General features: G+C 41.2%; 1 long non-coding RNA gene across 2 annotated transcripts; it reads left to right on the top strand.

The window, feature by feature from the left end:
- Positions 1-1,785: 1,785 nt before the first annotated feature.
- LOC132761937 (uncharacterized) lies at positions 1,786-15,736 on the top strand. Of its 2 annotated transcripts, none has more exons than XR_010909088.1 (3): positions 1,786-1,849; positions 13,290-13,364; positions 15,602-15,736. It is a non-coding gene; the product is annotated as an uncharacterized lncRNA (long non-coding RNA). The 2 variants fall into 2 exon arrangements; XR_010909089.1 differs by lacking the exon at positions 1,786-1,849 and adding an exon at positions 12,774-12,859.
- Positions 15,737-15,936: the final 200 nt, after the last annotated feature.

Below are 15,936 nucleotides of genomic sequence, written 5' to 3' on the forward strand. Positions count from 1 at the left end.
CATTTTTGTTAGCTTGATTCAAAGTAGAAATTACCCATCATTAAGTGAAAGTATAAATTACATGTCAAGAGGCTGAAGGATGTACTATAAGAAGCAGCTGAAAGGCAGGCCTATCATGCAAACATACAATGATGAGGACTGTTCCTCCCTTAACTATTGCTGTTTTATCCACTGTTCTGCTATGACACATCTTACTCCCTGTTAGAACAAAGCCATGTTGGTTCTTCTTATTTCAAAGGCACCTTTCATGATTTCTAACAGGCTCTTGCCGTCTATCTGATATACGGGAGGACTATTTTTTCTCCAGATTTATAGCAAATAAACTCAGTCTACACAGAACATGGCAGCCAAGCAAAGTACTGTTAGCTCTAGATTAAGGATCACAGGGCTTTCGGCAGTTCTGTTTAATGAGATGTCATTTGTGTCTGACTCATAAACTATGGGTTTTTTCCCCTACTAGCATTCACACATTGAGGTTTGCCTACCAATAGAAATTCTGGCATTTACACTGGGAAAACAGCCAGGTCATTAATTAGGTTTTAACAGGAGCTCCAGTTTGGTTTTAGCCATGTAATTTATACCCATGATGATAATTAATTTTGTTCATGACACTATGGTCTCAGAAAATTACATATTTGCTGACCGGGGGACTTGGCATCATGTATTGGCTTAGTATGAGCGGAGAACCACTGATTTTCATATGTATTTGTGTGCCTTCAAGTAATTTCCAATTTATGGAACTGCTACTGTGACCTTATCAAGTGGCTTTCCAGGGGTGAGAGTCACCCAGTGAATTTCCATGGCCTGCTCTCCAGAGACATCGACCCCTTCCACACAGCTGAATAAAATCCCACATTATCTGCTTTAAACTGGAATATATGGCAGTGTGGACTCAGGTAAACCACTTCAAAGCAGATATTGTGGGATTTTCTGCCTTGATATTCTGGGTTATATGGTTGTGTGGAAGGGCCCATAGTCCAATGCTCAAAGAGTTATACCACACTGGCTTTATTAGGTGGGAGAAGCCACTGTTTTCTCTGACTCTCAAACGGAGTCTTGCTATGAGACAAATAGAGCCAATCACTTCAGACACTAGAGGCAACATGTAGGAGAAAGGGTTGCATGCCTTGCTGCCTCCTCTGTGTGTCCCTAGTTAACTCTACTACTTGAGGTATGGTGGACAACACTACTCTGGTATCGGTGTTGAATCAAGTGTCAGACTGGTTTGTTCTGTTTAAGGACTACAAGCAGGTATATCTATAGGCTAGGAGAACAGATACAGGACAAAATATAGGAAGAGACATAGAAAAAAACCAAAGTAGATGAGTACCCACTGACCAAGATACTGACTAGGGCTAGCCTTTGAGATCAGTGAGCGAGAAATGGCCTTCCAACAATACACAGAGAGTCATTAAGAACAGAAGCTTGTGTAAAACAGTCCAAGACCTAAGGATGAAAGGAAGCCTGAATAGGGACAAAAATCACCCAAAGAGCAAGCCAAGGTCCAGAAATAAGCAGAGCAAAAAACAGCAGACAAAAGCATATGGGAGCTGTTGTTCATTAAGTACTAACTTATGGCCAGCTAAAAAAGAAGCAGAGTTGGCCCAATAACCTCAGAATGTTCCTTTTAAGGCGGGCCAAGGCTTTTCCTGCTCTTTCACAGCTGTGGTTTCAGTGTACAGCATTCCAAAGGTTGAAGCAGTTCAGCATCTGCTTTCTGTTCTTGATTAATTTCAGGTGCCACCAGGGCACGGCTGCCAGCCTCCTCCCTTTCAACAGGTGCTTGCCAGTTGAAAGGGAGGCTGCCAGCTCTCCTTCTCCCTTCCCAGTCACAGGAGGATGCCTCCAGGTAGGATATGATGTCTTGTAGATGGAATGGAGAAAGGACAGTTATCTTCTTCCTTGTCTCGGGCAGCAAAATATTTGGGCCACAGGATTTAGGTGTCCATATAGGCGAGCCCATAGAAAAATGGGAAACTACCTTAAACTATTGGACTATGGACTATTGATCTATGTAGTCTAGTATCATCAGTTCTGATTGGCAGCAATGGTTGTCTGTGCATTTACATATTATTAGTTCCAAACTTGATCTGGAGATCCCTGGCAGTCCCTGGTGGCTTTCCATTGAAGCTAGTGGGATTGGTTTCCCAACTAGCTTCTGAAATCTGACAAAAGTGGATGTGTTCAGTGTGTAGGCAGAGATGTATTCAAATCTATGGATGGCCCTGAAATGTTGTTGCTAATATAGGAGACCCAAATTGCTTTTGCTGTGTATTTTTGTAGGCTAATCTTCTTTGGGGTCATTTTCCTTGCCATCAAAGCCTGACTTTGGTCTTGATGAGTTATAGCTGATATCACAAACATTAAGCTCCAGTGGAAAAGAAAATCTTTCAAATATGCGTGATAAGAATTGAGCAAAATCACTTGTTAGACGTTTTGCTACTAAAAGTACAAGCACACGCTCTGCCTTTTGAACTCTAATTGGTCTACATCAGGCAGAAAACTTGGCAAAATACAGTAAATTAATCTCTATCCAACAGGGGAGATTCTTTGGGAAGATATAAGCATCCTCTATAATCTTTATGGGAGCCTAAAGGACTAATCCTTTTTATAAACTGCTTTACTCAGTGAATTAATTATGCAACATGGAAAACTGTTAGGAAATTGTAGAACTAGACTGTTTAGCTTCTTCTTGGATGAATAAGGACCTTTGGGCAGGACAGGGGCTCCTTCTTTACATGTCAAATTCCTGAAGAGTTTAGCTTCCAGCAGTTGTTAAAAGAAAATAAATGCCTTTGTTTCATAGGAACAGGCAGCTTATGATACGATGGCAATGACTCAGCAGTTGTTGTCAATTCACCCAGGGCTTGTGCACACTGATGGAAAAAATCTGTTTGGCACTGCATTTTCCAGGTTTGCCTTGGCTCTGCAGTGACCCCATTAATGCCCCCCCCCCCCCCCACACACACACACACATCATGGTGAAATTGCCATAACTGGTCACTCGTTTCCTCTGGCAAATTAACCTCACTATTAGGGGCAGTCTGCATTTCCAATCTTTTGGATTGTTTTCAGCCACATGGCTGCAGACCCTCTGCTTTTGGGGTCCCCCCCCTTTTATGCATGCAAGTAAACATATCTTCTGTTTAGCACAGGTGAGCAAATTCTAATGTACAAATATGTGGTCCAGAAGAGGTCCCTACAGCCATTTGCAAACCCACCGCCAAGACTCTACACTTAGAAGATAAGAGTACGTGGGTATTTTCACACACAAACCTTCTTTAATTTTTTAAAATCACTCCAGGTGATCATTCTGATGGGAATGATCACCTCCCACCAATTAGTCTACCCACCATTAACTCCCCCTCTCCCAACTTCACAGATCAGTGATGCCACCTGAAAGGATGGCTACATACAAAAAACTCTGGATTTTCAGTAAAGTCTTGGGATAAAAGGCAAGGTTTTTGAAATGGATTACCACTCTAAGAAATGTGCTGCAAACAAGTTGTCACAGATGTCATGTGTCAGGATCAGAGTGTCCACGAGGTGTGTACAATTTTTAGTCCATGTAGATAAGTCCTCAGTGCTTGGAACGTGTGAGCACTCTGAGAATTTCGAATAGTAAATTATGAATGGCTACACGAGGGTCTTAGAAAGTCCTGAAAATTGAAAGGTAATTTTAAAAGAAGCACTACATGATGAAATATTGAAGTCACATACCATTGAACAGTAGAGGGATGGTGTCTTGGACCCACCTCTCTAACCGTGTTTTGTGTCTTGGGTAGGAAGGAGTTAAAGACCAAAGGTTGATAATGATGTGTCATCACCAGAGCCTTAATTTCAGACCATTCAGTATATTGGCGTTTCTTTTAAAACTGAGGCCATATTGTTTCTGTATGATGTTCCTGGCAGAAGAACTAGTTACCTCATATTGCAGTAGCTACAACCTCCATGTTGACTTCTGGGGCAATTCCACGAAGAGTACATTTCAATAGTAAACCCTGGAAATAATCACAAAGTATGTAGGAAACTGTGGCCAGGTCATCCCTGTCTATGGGAAGCCATGGTAGATGGATCACAGCAAGTGTTTCATCTGGATCTTCTGTGATCCCAATGGATGCAGGTTTACTCCCAAATTATGCTAATGCTTCTCCAGGGGGTATGAAACTCCACCCAGGAAAAGTCACTTATCTAATTCCAAGGCCTGTAAATCACCAATTCAGCACTTTCCCCCTTTCAGGATTCAGCTTCAATATATTTGGCCCTCATCTAGTCTATTCCAGCCTCATTCTAGATATTGGCTGAGCATTTTCACAATCTAACCTGACTCTGATGACAAGGAGAAATATAGCATCTAGCTCCTTAATATATTTATTATTTATTTATTTATTTGCTGCATTTGTTGACCGCCGTTCTCAGCCCTAGGGCGACTCACGGCGGTGTACAACATATAAAAACAATTTACAATAAAGCAATATCACTAATACACAATAATATAATTACACTAAATGATCCGCTCCGTCATATCGTAGAATCATAACCAATCTCGTAAACCATATTCCGTTCCAGTTGTCGTTACCAGTTAATGTAGCACTCAGTTAAATGCCTTCTCAAATAGCCATGTCTTTAGGCTCTTACGGAAAGACATAAGGGAGGGCGCTTGTCTGATGTCAACAGGGAGGGTGTTCCACAGCCGGGGGGCCACCACCGAGAAGGCCCTCTCTCTCGTCCCCGCCAGACGTGCCTGTGAAGCAGGCGGGATCGAGAGAAGGGCCTCCCCAGACGATCTCAAGGCCCTCGTGGGCTCATAGGCTGAGATGCGGTCCGCAAGGTATTTTGGGCCGGAACTGTTTAGGGCTTTGTAGGATAACACCAGCACCTTAAATTGGGCCCGGTAGCAGATCGGCAGCCAGTGGAGCTGGAACAGCAAGGGCGTTGTATGCTCCCTGCGTCCCGCTCCTGTTAGTAACATGGCTGCCGCGCGCTGGACTAGCTGAAGCTTCCGGGCCGTCTTCAAGGGCAGCCCCACGTAGAGAGCGTTGCAGTAGTCAAGGCGGGATGTGACCAGAGCGTGTACCACCGTGGCCAAGTCAGACTTCCCGAGGTACGGGCGCAACTGGCGCACGAGCCTAAGCTGTGCAAATGCTCCCCTGCTCACCGCTGAAACCTGGGGATCCAGGCTCAGCGATGAATCCAGGATCACACCCAAGCTGCGAACCTGCGCCTTCAAGGGGAGTGCGACCCCGTCCAGCACAGGCTGTAACCCTATACCCTGTTCGGCCTTGCGACTGACCAGGAGTACCTCTGTCTTGTCTGGATTTAATTTCAGTTTGTTCACCCTCATCCAGATCATTACAGCAGCCAGGCACCGGTTCAGGACCTCGACAGCCTCCGTAGTAGCAGGTGGGAAGGAGCCCCTAGGATCTGATGAACTCACCTGCAGTTTCAAATAGAGGTAAACAACATGGGGTGGAAGGGGAGACAGGATTGGGTGGGACTCTGTGGCACCCCATAACCTAACCGCCACGAGGCTAAACAGCAACAGTATTGAGGCAGAACTGCTGGAGGTTGCTCAGTCCAAGTATGAGCTGCAGCCCACCAACAGAGAATCTCTGGACGAGAGCTGATTTTCCTTTCATATTTTGGCTTATACCTCTGGGCAAGCAGCTCTCAATTAAATATCTGAAGAACTATGGGAGCATAAAGTCAGTGGCAAGCTTCAGTCCCTCAACTCCATTTCACTCTCTGTTCAAAATCCCAAAGTAAAAGACAGGTGAAGACATATTTCATATTCCTGCTTAAATTACTCCCCCTTTTTACTTAAATCAATTCCTATTAAAATGATCCCTTTTATATTGAAGTAAGGGATGAACAATAAAATATGAACTTGAACACATCTTTCCTAAACATTTGTATGTTTTTTATCAATTTCATTTTTAAATTGTTGTTTGGCTTTTGTTTCATTTCCTCCAAGATTCTGTGGAAAAAGGAAAAAAACCACATAACCCTGCTCAACTCAAGATAATATTTCCACAATGCTTTAATTAAGAAAAAAAGGCAGAGCATCTGTCAGGATTAGCAAGTGTGTACTAGCAAGTTCAACTTGACCGTAACATGACCTTCCCCTTAGATAGATTGAGGGTAATTCCTTTAGCTGGATTTTTAGCTGATTAGATTACATTAACTAGAAGTTTACTTTATGAACCCTAGGTTAGAACAATGAGATATATAGGTTGAGTCCTGCTTAATCATCATAGTTGGGACCAGATAGTTGTCGGATTTAAAAAAGTTTTGGATTTTGGAATACCTGCATTTGCATATGTATATAGTGAGGTTTTTTTCCCCTCAAGGAGCCTAACGGGGCAAAGAGAAGGGGGAGGGGGAGGAGTCTGATTACATGAGGCCCTTGAAAGAAGCAGACGTTCCAGATGCTTCCCCAACTGTTAGTAAACTTTCCGCTAGGAAGGGAAGGGAGAGGAAAATCTTCCCTCTACATCTCCGTGAGTTTTTTTCATTCTCTCTGGGATGGATACAGCAGAAGCCAATGGGGCCACTCCATGCTCATCCACGGGTGCCCATCCCACTGTGCACGTCCATTGAATACAGAAATGTCTGGGGTGTCTGCTTTTGACATGAGCCTTGTATAAGTGGGGTATTCCCCACTTCCCCTTTCCCCCTCTCCCCTCACTGGGGATCCTTGAGGGGAAAAACAGGGCACTGAATGTGACTAGCCCCCTTTCCCCAAAGATGAAATAGACTTGTTGGCAACATGACATTTCAGTTTTTGGATTTCTCATTAAGGAATACCCAGCCAATTTCCTTGAATTATACTCACATACTTAGTCAATCCCTCGTTGTTCGAATATGATGTCCCTCAAAATGTAGTATGTCAGTGGTTGATGCAGGGTGACTGTAGAACCCTATTCTTGATCTGCATGTTCTTCCTCAGTGAAGGCATCGGTTTCCAGGTGGAAGGCGGTCCCGGTCGGGGTTGGTTTGATGCACCTTCCTCTTGGCACATCTTTCCCTTTTGCCCTCCATTTGTGCCTCTTCAAATTCTGCAGCACTACTGATCACATCTGACCTCCAGCTAGTGCGCTCAAGGGTCAGGGCTTTCCAGTTTTCGGTGTCTATGCCACAGTTTTTAAGGTTGGCTTTAAGCCCATCTTTAAATCTCTTTTCCTGTCCACCAACATTCTGTTTTCCATTCTTGAGTTGGGAGTATAGTAACTGCTTTGGGATACAGTGATTGGGCATTTGGACAACGTGGCCAGTCCAGCGGAGTTGATGGCGTACGGGCATCACTTCAATGCTGGTGGTCTTTGCTTCTTCCAGCACACTGACATTTGTCCGCTTGTCTTCCCAAGAAATTTGCAGGATTTTTCGTAGGCAACCCTGGTGGAATAATTCTAGAAGTTGAGTGTGACATCTGTAGACAATCCACGTTTCACGGGCATATTACAGGTTTGGGAGGACAATGGCTTTATGAACAAGCACATTGGTATCCCTACAGATGTCCCAATCCTCAAACACTCAGCTTCATTTGGAAAATAATTGCACTTGCGGAGCTCATGCAGTTCAGTGTCTTCCCCACATCTCTTTTCCCCTTTCCCTCTCTCCCTTCACTGGGGATCCTTGAGAAGGAGAAAAACAGGGCACTGAATGTGACTAGCCCCCTTTAGCTAAAGATGAGATGGACTTGCTGGCAGCATGACATTTCATTTTTTGGATTTCTCATTTAGGGATTCCCAGCCCATTTCTTTGAATAATACTAGAAACTTAAATAGTGCCTGAAATTCCCCCGGGCACCAGGATTGCCTAAAGACATTTAGCGCTTAAGGCAGAGCAGCCAATTCCCCCTGCTGTCACTTCAAGGAATACAGTGCCCAAGACAGGTTGTATTGGAACCAGAGGCAAAAATGTTCCCATTCCCTGGCAGCAAAAGTACAATGACAACTATTAATATAAATAGTGACGATCTACTCTTTTGTGACATTCATATGTCAGTTGCCACTGGTGTCTCATTTTATCTCTCTTTACTTGTTCTGTTCTGCAGTAGCTATTTCCTTGACCATAGTCCATATTCCATGCAACACTCAGGTTAGCCACAGGTACTTTACAGTTACATTTGACAACACTATTGTATAAAGCAAACATGCAAAATAAGAAAGGCAGTATCAAACACGGTTTACATGTCCTGGGGAAGTCTAATGCAATTGAGGATTTTTTCATGTTTGCTGCAGAAGACACTAATACATATAACACAAGTGTCTCTGCGGAATACTTAAATGCTTCATAAAGTGTGATTCCACCCATAGACAATATGCATCCTTTGGGGGGAGCTCTGAAAATAAGATATAGTGGTTTCCTTTTGGCATATCATAATCCCAGGATCTACAGCTGCTATGTTTTTTTTATATAACTTTCTCTCTGGAAGTTCCCTAATTGCATTTATAGCTGTACTCCTAGCAACTCATGCTCCAAAGAACATGCAATTTTAACTCTAAGCCTAGGGAAAGGGCTTGATATACAAGCAAAATGTCTGAAGCAATCAAATACATGTTTGATTTGGTTCTGTGACATTTTAATATAAATTGCTGCTATTCCCACTCAGAGAGAAACAACCTATAAATGCTTCGCTATTTTCTGAACGCTGTGGCCTCTTTAAGGTACTCTGTACCCTTTCCGAAACTAAGCACCTGGGATCTCTGACAGCTTATTTTAGTCTGTCAGAAAAAATGGCTTTTACCATGGGAGAAACAAGGTTGTTGCTGTTGGTGGTTATAATACTCGTGGCACCCAGGCTCTCAAATCCACCTTTAGAAGGATGTGGAAACACGATTCAGACTTCCAGTATAGTATGTTTTAAACTGAAACAACATTTTCAAGACTACAATCATGTGAAATGAAAAAAAATTCTATATTTTCCAAAGATGGGGAATTAATGCCTTTCATATAATGTTGAACTACAACTCTCATTAGTTCAAGACACCATAGCCAATTGAGCAGGATGGTGAAACTTATTATATAACATAATTCAGAAAGCCCCAAGCCATCCTCTCCGCTATAAACTATTAGATGTACTTATTTTACTTGCCCTTGTTCCATTTCAGGGAGATTACCATTTTAAAAAATCATCAGTGTTATGTAATTAATTCCCAATATCAGAAATATATTTTATTAACATAACTCTTTGCAGAGCATTTACAGAGACTATAGTTCTCCTATACTCTGTTCTTCTGTGTCCTCTTCCTCTCCAACTTTGCACTTCCTCTCCAACTTTGCACTCTGTTTATGGAGGTCTAACCTGTGACCTCCATAAACAGAGTACAGTCCCTGTACCCACAGGACTGGTATCTATGATTTCACCTACCCACATTCAACAGGTGATTCTATGGTATGCTTCCCCTGGAAGTTACCATAGAGTCATCCTAGAGGACCTAGCAAATTCCTGGAGAGAAATCTCTAGGAATTCTTTAGTTCTTCCAGGACGGCTTCTTGGGTAGCTGTTCATTTTAGTAGCATCCAGTATTATCTGCATTTCCTATGTCCACAATAAGTTCAGGATTGTGTCTTTCATGAATACAGGGGTCATACTGTATTATTACAAGTGTGGCTAGCACCATCATAGCCATGGCACTTGCTGCAATTTGCTGCTGCCACATACCACTCACCTACTTATTGACCTTGACAAATTTCCTTGGTGGGAAATAGCATCATTTTGAATGGGAGTCAATCTAGGCCACTGATTTTCAATGTGTAAGCTGGCTGCCATGTTAGAGAGTCCCAAAGGCCATGGCTCAACCCATGTTAAGTTGGAGATTGTATCTTGCTTGACATCTGGCTTACCGAAGAGAACTGAGCATGGAATTGAATTTTCATTTAAAACTGATACCAACAAGACTTCAAAAATAGAATTAATGAGTTATTTTTTGGGAAGAGGGAGGAAGTGATGAGTAGCAACAAGGCATAATCACAGCACAGTCTATTTCAGGGAGGGGGGGCTCTCTGTCTGATAGACGGGCAGGTTGATTCAGTAGCAATGGCTAGTAAAGAGAGTCTTAACTGATAAGGTATTTAGCTTTCTCTGCCAAAGAGTGCTGGTGACTCATCAAACTGTAACTCCCAAGATTTCATAACATTGAGTCATAGCTGTAAAGTAATATCAAACTGCATCCATTCCACAGTGTAGATGTTCCCCTAGTTAAACTTCTGTCGATATTCATATTAGAGAAAAGTAGGGTTAGATGTCATGATTGATTGGCCTGTGGTCTATGCCTTTCAAAGACATACAGAAATAATAACTGGAGAAGAGGATATCCTTAATAAGAGAAGAGCCTTGATGGCAGCATCTTGCATCTCATGGGCTTGCAGATGAATCAATGGTTGGGCAATCAGGCCCCAACTTGTAAGACTGTCGTCTTTGAAAGTGACAACTATCATTTATATGTGATATAAGTACTATCCTACTAGCTGAAAATGTGTTAGACAACATGGGATTGGAATACCAAGATCATATTTGGTGAGTGAAAGGCTCAAAATAGCTCCCTTTGGAACCAAATATTGAGCTAACAATGAATTTAGGAAGATATATTCAATTTGTCTCTGCAGAGCACTTAGCTTAATTATCTAAAGTGGTATTAAAAATGCTCATTGACTCTACTGCCCTCTGGACAGTCCAAGTGTTTTTTGAGAAGAAGAGAATGCTTGCATCCAAAGTGTCATAAATATTACAGAGGATGCAGAAGATACAGTTTTCTCAGAGCCATCTAGGCACTATAAAATATCTGCTTCTCAGGTCAGGGCAGGTTTTAACAGCCCTTGGAAAGTGCCAAATCTGTGCACCAAACTGCACACACCCTGGAATGTTTGAGAGGAAAAAAGGAAAAGGGAGATAAATGTACCCTTTTCAGCCTTTAGTTCCAGCAGAATATCTGTTGACATACTCAGTTCTCACAGTATACCCAGTGGGTGGTTTCATGGAGTGGAGGGACAGCTTGAGTTTCAAAGGTACACCTCCTAAAAGAGCATTCCCCTCATAGTTGAAAGCCTGAAATGTCCCAGATATGAGCACCGATAACCTTTCGACTTCATAAATTAAATAAAGGGAAATAAATCCAGATATATCCACAAAAACCCTGCCAATAATCAGATTTTTGTTTACCGTAGGGTCTCTTCGCAAGGATTTCTGAGGTCACATTCTAATTATACTGGATGTCTAAAGATGGAGAAATGTGTTATGTCAGGAGGACACCCTGAGGGCGTTTGTATTTACTGCAGAGGATCACAAGGCAAGAAGCAAAACAAACATCAAGTCCATAGGCTCCAAATAACAGAAAATGTTTGATGTTCTCCAGGGTTCCAAGATAAGATGATGCCATCTGCATTCCAGTGACCTGTGTCAGCCTGTTGTTGATTAAACATGTAGACATCAAGCTGAGGGGGAATAGAAACAAAAATGTTTGCCAAAAAATGAACATGCATCCGATTGCTATCAGGCAATATTTTCCAGTCTGGAACTTACATAGTATTGAATAATTAAAAACAATGTATTTTTAAAAGTATTTTCACACACATGGTTCAGCTGACACCCTCTTAGAAGAAGCTCTACATGACCTGTCAATATAGTCTTTTTGGATGTGTAAGTGCAATAGACACAGGCTGGATCTACACTGCCATATGATGCAGTTTAGAACTACATTATATGGTCAGTATGTAGACTGCATTATAATGCATTACATCGGTCTACACTGACCATGTCCCAAACTGCACTATATGACAATGTAGATCCAACCACAGTGATCACAAGAGATATGGCTCTTCATGTCTAATCCTTCCTAATGTCGCGACCCCTTAATACAGTTTCTCATGTTGTGGTGACCACCAACCATAAAATTATTTTCGTTGCTACTTCATAACTGTAATTTTGGTACTGTTGTGAATTGTAATATAAATATCTGAGATGCAGGATGTATTTTCATTCACTGAGCCAAATTTGGCACAAATACCCAATATGCCCACATTTGAATACTGGTGGGATTGAGGAGGGGGGTTGATTTTGACATTTGGGAGTTGTAGTTGCTGGAATTTATGTTCACCTACAATCAAAGAGCATTCTGAACTCCACCAACAATGGAATTGGACCAAACTTGGCACACAGAACTCCCATGACCAACAGAAAATACTGGAGGGGTGTAGTGTGCATTGACCTTTTGGAGTTGTAGTTCACTTATATCCAGAGAGCCCTGTGGACTCAAACAATGATGGATCTGGACCAATACTCAATATGCCCAAATGTGAACACTGGTGGAGTTTTGGGGGGAAATAGACTTTGACATTTGGGAGTTGTTGTTGCTGGGACTGATAGTTCACCTACAATCAAAGAGCATTCTGAACACACCAATGATGGAATTGGGCAAACTTCCCACACAGAACCCCCATGACCAACAGAAAATACTGTGTTTTTGATGGTCTCTGGAAACCCCTCTGACACCCCCTCACGACCCCCCCCCCCAGGAGTCCTAATCCCCAGGTTGAGAAACATTGCATTAGGGTGTCTGTGGGTGTTTGTTTTTCTTACCTAAAATTGTTTTTCACCAAAATATCTCTGCTGTTTTCGGTTCTTTTAAATGAACTCTGGGGCTTTTCTTGGCAACCTGGTATGTTTTGAATTTGTACCAGTGTTGTTTTTGAATGGAATTATTTTGGGTGTTGTGAAATAATAGAAAGTTCTTTACTTTGCTATTCTTCTGTTTATACTCTCAAGGAAAAAGTGCTATGAACGTTTATGTCTCAGATACCAAAATAATGTAACAGCAGGAACATCTCCACCTCTCATTCCCCAGGAGTGGGGCTCAAGGTGGGTGACACGTGACACTTCTAGCCTGATCAAAGAAGAAGGCATTCTCATCATATAGCTCCTTGGGTTTTGGAGGTTGTCACCTTTATGTCTGTTTGTAGCAGTTTCTTTGATATGAACTAGGATTCCCTCAAAGACATTTTTTTTTAAAAAAAGGATAGGGTTTACTGTCATAATCCTATGGTTTGCAGGGCAAATTTTCTCCTTTCAGATTTTGAAATTATATTTAAAGTTACATTTTTAAGTTTACAGGTATAATGTTAACGTGTAAAGGTGACATTTCACAGATGCACTGTAACTCTAAAAAAGAAAAAGAAAAACGGAAGGGAACATATTGTTCTAATATGCATCAGAATTAAAAAATCACTTGAATGTGGAAATGAACTAAACAGACCAACCAATTATTTTTTCTTGGTGTCTTGTTTTTCAGGCTTGTTCCTTGAGCTGTTTGGGGTGTTGATTGAGAAACGGCATTGGATAAGCTGCATGAGCACTAGCTTCTTAGGTATGATTGGTTTTTTTTAATGAGCGAGCAGATGGATGGTAGATGGCATATATTCTGTATCTCAAAAACTAGATCTGATAGGGGGAAACTGAACGTTGTCTGGACAGCCCCTCCTTTATTATGGTAGATACCGCAATAAAGGTACTGTCTGGATGGGCCCTTTAGGAAAAGTCAGGGAATGCTCTGGAACTTCCCTGAAGCTCTGGAGCAGCCCTGCATGTTGGGGTGTTATGAGGCTTTGGGCTTTGTGATGTGAGGAAAAAAGGGTAGCATTTACCATTTTATTCCTTTGTCACTGCAGCAGCAGCTATGGAGCTCTAGCTAGTTGTTGTGCCCCTTTGTGGGTATCAGCGAAGGCATCCGTATAGCCAGGGAGAAAGAAGGTCCACCCGTGTAGATGTGCCCTAGCACTCTGGGAGACCAGGATATCGAAACCCACTGAATGACTTTGGGAAAGTCACACTCTCCAAGCCTCAGAGAAAGGCAATGGAAAGCCTCCTCAAAATAAAGAAAACTCCATGATACAGTTTCCATAAATTAGAAGTTTCTCGAAGGCACAAAACAGCAATAAGATGCACATAGTAGTATATTCTAATGGACCCATGTCATTTAGTTTATGTAGACCAAAGGGAAGCTATCTGATGTCTCTAAACCAATATGTTCTTCCTGACTGCAAATGGAAGAACATATTGGGATAATGTTCAAGTGTGTGTGTGTGTCCTGAAAACCCATATTGGCTCTATCCCTGTTCACTCTCAGCTCTGTACTCCCCCCTTGTTTTTCCCACCCATGGATCAAGGATTCTGTATAAGAAAAGGTTTTCCAAGCATTTGCAATGATCAAGCGCATACAGCATTGACACAGAACTGTTTTTTCAGGATTCTTAGTTGCATGGTATAATAATAATAATAATAATAATAATAATAATAATAATAATAATCCTTTATTTATACCCCGCTACCATCTCCCGCAGGACTTGGTGCGGCTTACAAGAGGCCGAGCCCAAATACAACAACAATAAAACATAACAACAGCAATACAACAGTAAATAACTCATAAACAAAGCAAAACAATAACAATTGTTTATGCAATAACAATTGTTTATGCACTGAACCAAGCTGTTCTGAGTAGACTTGAACTAATCCATGATAATAAGAGAGAATGGCTATAGGTCTATCGCAGTCATAATGGATTCGGACATCATGCTAGATACCACAAAATTAAATAATTGATATATAACAGATATTGGTAATACAATAATATAAACCACATACAATACAATAATAATCTAACACAATATAATAGAAACCACACACCAGGAAATAATGAAGTGTTTTCTACGGAGATGCAAATCAGTGCGCAGCTTCAGATATTTTAATGCAGTTATAACAATTTACAGTACAAAGTATCTTTTAAAACCAAGTTAAATAAACTATCCGATTAAAACACTAATTTTAGACACGTAATAATGAACCTTAATGTACAGCACCCTTCATTAACAGAGCCTTGTGCAATGATTTATTAACAGCCAAATTCTGGGTAAATAAAAAGGTATTTGCCTATTAGTGGAAAGAAAGCAAAGACGAGAGAGAGTATTTGGCATTCAGTTAGCAAAGCTGCATGTCCTAGGGAAAAAATACCACTTTTTGTTCCATGATTTCTAAAAATATATCTAAGGATAAGTAAGTTGCAGAAAGCATCAAGTTGACAGCAATTTTCATTGAAATGTACTAATACTAATACTAAGGAGAGAAATGGGAAAATAAAGACGGAGGCGATTATAGAGAGTTAGGGAATGGGGGAAAATGCCGTTAGGGTAGCTAAGAAGACACGGTTTATTCACTGTAAAGAAATAAGGAGTTAAATGTCTGTAAGAATGAAACAGTAGATAGCCAGTCAGGGCATATTAGGAAGAAGTAAAAATATTCAAAGTAATAAAACCAAATAAGCCATGGAAATAGATAAGGAATACCGTAATAAAGAGAGAAGGAGGTCAAATGCCGCAACAGGCAATAGTTTTTAAATATATTTGTAGTTAGTGTGTGAGGTATGTTAGGTGACTGTTAGGATGTTGTGTTGTATATGTTTAGGCAGAAGTAGGTTTATGTCAATGTCTAATTCAATGTATTTGTGGATGTATGTTTTTTCTACTTGTATCTGCATCTGTTATAATAAAATCTTAAAAAAAATAAAAAAAAAAAAAAAAAGAAATGTACTAATACTCTTTTTCCCCTTAGGAAGGGAGGGAGAAAACTGGCATAGCTCATGGACAAAGCAAGGAGTACTTCCCTATATCATTGGTGGAGATGTGTGCATTCCCTTCCACTTGGTCTATCAGCCAATGCTGACTTACCCAGGTAGTCACCTAATAAAATAATGCATCTATGGAAAGTTGAAAAGCTTTTTCACCCGCTGAGCCTGTCTGAGCCTATGATTTAAAACTTCTCTGCATGAGTAATCTCTGCAACCTAGGTTTCCTATGCACAGTATGCACCATCTCTTTGTGGGAGGTATGGATTCTGCATAAAAAGTCTGTGTAGACAGGAATGGGAACATGTTAAACTCAGGCTAG

Source organism: Anolis sagrei, chromosome 1 (genome assembly GCF_037176765.1).
Source record: "Anolis sagrei isolate rAnoSag1 chromosome 1, rAnoSag1.mat, whole genome shotgun sequence".
Taxonomy (NCBI): Eukaryota; Metazoa; Chordata; class Lepidosauria; order Squamata; family Dactyloidae; genus Anolis; species Anolis sagrei.